Consider the following 5,215-nt stretch of genomic DNA (forward strand, 5'->3'; position numbering starts at 1 on the left):
CTCTCCAGTCTGGTTCTGGTGTTTATAACACAGTCTCTCTCTCTCTCTCTCCCCAGTCTGGTTCTGGTGTTTATAACACAGTCTCTCTCTCTCTCTCCAGTCTGGTTCTGGTGTTTATAACACAGTCTCTCTCTCTCTCTCTCCAGTCTGGTTCTGGTGTTTATAACACAGTCTCTCTCTCTCTCTCCAGTCTGGTTCTGGTGTTTATAACACAGTCTCTCTCTCTCTCTCCCCAGTCTGGTTCTGGTGTTTATAACACAGTCTCTCTCTCTCTCTCCAGTCTGGTTCTGGTGTTTATAACACAGTCTCTCTCTCTCTCTCTCCCCAGTCTGGTTCTGGTGTTTATAACACAGTCTCTCTCTCTCTCTCCAGTCTGGTTCTGGTGTTTATAACACAGTCTCTCTCTCTCTCTCTCCCCAGTCTGGTTCTGGTGTTTATAACACAGTCTCTCTCTCTCTCTCTCTCCAGTCTGGTTCTGGTGTTTATAACACAGTCTCTCTCTCTCTCTCTCCCCAGTCTGGTTCTGGTGTTTATAACACAGTCTCTCTCTCTCTCCAGTCTGGTTCTGGTGTTTATAACACAGTCTCTCTCTCTCTCTCCAGTCTGGTTCTGGTGTTTATAACACAGTCTCTCTCTCTCTCTCTCCTCAGTCTGGTTCTGGTGTTTATAACACAGTCTCTCTCTCTCTCTCTCTCACAGTCTGGTTCTGGTGTTTATAACACAGTCTCTCTCTCTCTCTCTCTCCAGTCTGGTTCTGATGTTTATAACACAGTCTCTCTCTCTCTCTCTCTCTCCAGTCTGGTTCTGGTGTTTATAACACAGTCTCTCTCTCTCTCCCCAGTCTGGTTCTGGTGTTTATCACACAGTCTCTCTCTCTCTCCCCAGTCTGGTTCTGGTGTTTATAACACAGTCTCTCTCTCTCTCTCCCCAGTCTGGTTCTGGTGTTTATAACACAGTCTCTCTCTCTCTCTCCAGTCTGGTTCTGGTGTTTATAACACAGTCTCTCTCTCTCTCTCCCCAGTCTGGTTCTGGTGTTTATAACACAGTCTCTCTCTCTCTCCCCAGTCTGGTTCTGGTGTTTATAACACAGTCTCTCTCTCTCTCCCCAGTCTGGTTCTGGTGTTTATAACACAGTCTCTCTCTCTCTCTCTCCCCAGTCTGGTTCTGGTGTTTATAACACAGTCTCTCTCTCTCTCCCCAGTCTGGTTCTGGTGTTTATAACACAGTCTCTCTCTCTCTCTCCCCAGTCTGGTTCTGGTGTTTATAACACAGTCTCTCTCTCTCTCTCCAGTCTGGTTCTGGTGTTTATAACACAGTCTCTCTCTCTCTCTCTCCCCAGTCTGGTTCTGGTGTTTATAACACAGTCTCTCTCTCTCTCTCTCTCCAGTCTGGTTCTGATGTTTATAACACAGTCTCTCTCTCTCTCTCTCTCCAGTCTGGTTCTGGTGTTTATAACACAGTCTCTCTCTCTCTCTCCAGTCTGGTTCTGGTGTTTATAACACAGTCTCTCTCTCTCTCTCTCCCCAGTCTGGTTCTGGTGTTTATAACACAGTCTCTCTCTCTCTCTCTCCAGTCTGGTTCTGGTGTTTATAACACAGTCTCTCTCTCTCTCTCTCTCCAGTCTGGTTCTGGTGTTTATAACACAGTCTCTCTCTCTCTCTCTCCCCAGTCTGGTTCTGGTGTTTATAACACAGTCTCTCTCTCTCTCTCTCCAGTCTGGTTCTGGTGTTTATAACACAGTCTCTCTCTCTCTCTCTCCCCAGTCTGGTTCTGGTGTTTATAACACAGTCTCTCTCTCTCTCTCTCCAGTCTGGTTCTGGTGTTTATAACACAGTCTCTCTCTCTCTCTCTCTCCCCAGTCTGGTTCTGGTGTTTATAACACAGTCTCTCTCTCTCTCTCCAGTCTGGTTCTGGTGTTTATAACACAGTCTCTCTCTCTCTCTCTCCCCAGTCTGGTTCTGGTGTTTATAACACAGTCTCTCTCTCTCTCTCTCTCTCTCTCTCCTGTCTGGTTCTGGTGTTTATAACACAGTCTCTCTCTCTCTCTCTCCCCAGTCTGGTTCTGGTGTTTATAACACAGTCTCTCTCTCTCTCCAGTCTGGTTCTGGTGTTTATAACACAGTCTCTCTCTCTCTCTCCAGTCTGGTTCTGGTGTTTATAACACAGTCTCTCTCTCTCTCTCTCCTCAGTCTGGTTCTGGTGTTTATAACACAGTCTCTCTCTCTCTCTCTCTCTCCAGTCTGGTTCTGGTGTTTATAACACAGTCTCTCTCTCTCTCTCTCTCCAGTCTGGTTCTGATGTTTATAACACAGTCTCTCTCTCTCTCTCTCTCTCCAGTCTGGTTCTGGTGTTTATAACACAGTCTCTCTCTCTCTCCCCAGTCTGGTTCTGGTGTTTATAACACAGTCTCTCTCTCTCTCTCCCCAGTCTGGTTCTGGTGTTTATAACACAGTCTCTCTCTCTCTCTCTCCAGTCTGGTTCTGGTGTTTATAACACAGTCTCTCTCTCTCTCTCCCCAGTCTGGTTCTGGTGTTTATAACACAGTCTCTCTCTCTCTCCCCAGTCTGGTTCTGGTGTTTATAACACAGTCTCTCTCTCTCTCCCCAGTCTGGTTCTGGTGTTTATAACACAGTCTCTCTCTCTCTCTCTCCCCAGTCTGGTTCTGGTGTTTATAACACAGTCTCTCTCTCTCTCCCCAGTCTGGTTCTGGTGTTTATAACACAGTCTCTCTCTCTCCAGTCTGGTTCTGGTGTTTATAACACAGTCTCTCTCTCTCTCTCTCCCCAGTCTGGTTCTGGTGTTTATAACACAGTCTCTCTCTCTCTCTCCCCAGTCTGGTTCTGGTGTTTATAACACAGTCTCTCTCTCTCTCCCCAGTCTGGTTCTGGTGTTTATAACACAGTCTCTCGTGTTTAAAACAACACAATACTGTCTCTCTCTCTCTCTCTCCAGTCTGGTTCTGGTGTTTCTAACACAGTCTCTCTCTCTCTCTCGTGATGCTGAGTAATGTTTATATACACCTCTCTCTGGTGTTTATAACACAGTCTCTCTCTCTCTCTCCCCAGTCTGGTTCTGGTGTTTATAACACAGTCTCTCTCTCTCTCTCCCCAGTCTGGTTCTGGTGTTTATAACACAGTCTCTCTCTCTCTCCCCAGTCTGGTTCTGGTGTTTATAACACAGTCTCTCTCTCTCTCTCCCCAGTCTGGTTCTGGTGTTTATAACACAGTCTCTCTCTCTCTCTCTCTCCAGTCTGGTTCTGGTCTTTATAACACAGTCTCTCTCTCTCTCTCTCTCCAGTCTGGTTCTGGTGTTTATAACACAGTCTCTCTCTCTCTCTCCAGTCTGGTTCTGGTGTTTATAACAGAGTCTCTCTCTCTCTCTCTCCCCAGTCTGGTTCTGGTGTTTATAACACAGTCTCTCTCTCTCCCCAGTCTGGTTCTGGTGTTTATAACACAGTCTCTCTCTCTCTCTCTCCAGTCTGGTTCTGGTGTTTATAACACAGTCTCTCTCTCTCCAGTCTGGTTCTGGTGTTTATAACACAGTCTCTCTCTCTCTCCCCAGTCTGGTTCTGGTGTTTATAACACAGTCTCTCTCTCTCCAGTCTGGTTCTGGTGTTTATAACACAGTCTCTCTCTCTCTCTCTCCAGTCTGGTTCTGGTGTTTATAACACAGTCTCTCTCTCTCTCCCAGTCTGGTTCTGGTGTTTATAACACAGTCTCTCTCTCTCTCCCCAGTCTGGTTCTGGTGTTTATAACACAGTCTCTCTCTCTCTCCCCAGTCTGGTTCTGGTGTTTATAACACAGTCTCTCTCTCTCTCTCTCCCCAGTCTGGTTCTGGTGTTTATAACACAGTCTCTCTCTCTCTCCCCAGTCTGGTTCTGGTGTTTATAACACAGTCTCTCTCTCTCTCCCCAGTCTGGTTCTGGTGTTTATAACACAGTCTCTCTCTCTCCAGTCTGGTTCTGGTGTTTATAACACAGTCTCTCTCTCTCTCTCTCCAGTCTGGTTCTGGTGTTTATAACACAGTCTCTCTCTCTCCAGTCTGGTTCTGGTGTTTATAACACAGTCTCTCTCTCTCTCCAGTCTGGTTCTGGTGTTTATAACACAGTCTCTCTCTCTCTCTCCCTAGTCTGGTTCTGGTGTTTATAACACAGTCTCTCTCTCTCCAGTCTGGTTCTGGTGTTTATAACACAGTCTCTCTCTCTCCAGTCTGGTTCTGGTGTTTATAACACAGTCTCTCTCTCTCTCCAGTCTGGTTCTGGTGTTTATAACACAGTCTCTCTCTCTCTCCCCAGTCTGGTTCTGGTGTTTATAACACAGTCTCTCTCTCTCTCCCCAGTCTGGTTCTGGTGTTTATAACACAGTCTCTCTCTCTCTCTCTCCCCAGTCTGGTTCTGGTGTTTATAACACAGTCTCTCTCTCTCTCTCTCCCCAGTCTGGTTCTGGTGTTTATAACACAGTCTCTCTCTCTCTCTCTCTCCAGTCTGGTTCTGGTGTTTATAACACAGTCTCTCTCTCTCTCTCCCCAGTCTGGTTCTGGTGTTTATAACACAGTCTCTCTCTCTCTCCCCAGTCTGGTTCTGGTGTTTATAACACAGTCTCTCTCTCTCTCTCCCCAGTCTGGTTCTGGTGTTTATAACACAGTCTCTCTCTCTCTCTCCAGTCTGGTTCTGGTGTTTATAACACAGTCTCTCTCTCTCTCCCCAGTCTGGTTCTGGTGTTTATAACACAGTCTCTCTCTCTCCCCAGTCTGGTTCTGGTGTTTATAACACAGTCTCTCTCTCTCCCCAGTCTGGTTCTGGTGTTTATAACACAGTCTCTCTCTCCCCAGTCTGGTTCTGGTGTTTATAACACAGTCTCTCTCTCTCTCTCTCCAGTCTGGTTCTGGTGTTTATAACACAGTCTCTCTCTCTCTCTCCAGTCTGGTTCTGGTGTTTATAACACAGTCTCTCTCTCTCTCTCTCCCCAGTCTGGTTCTGGTGTTTATAACACAGTCTCTCTCTCTCTCTCTCCAGTCTGGTTCTGGTGTTTATAACACAGTCTCTCTCTCTCTCTCCCCAGTCTGGTTCTGGTGTTTATAACACAGTCTCTCTCTCTCTCCAGTCTGGTTCTGGTGTTTATAACACAGTCTCTCTCTCTCTCTCTCTCCAGTCTGGTTCTGGTGTTTATAACACAGTCTCTCTCTCTCTCCAGTCTGGTTCTGGTGTTTATAACAC

Source organism: Mustelus asterias, chromosome 9 (assembly GCF_964213995.1).
Source record: "Mustelus asterias chromosome 9, sMusAst1.hap1.1, whole genome shotgun sequence".
NCBI lineage: Eukaryota > Metazoa > Chordata > Chondrichthyes > Carcharhiniformes > Triakidae > Mustelus > Mustelus asterias.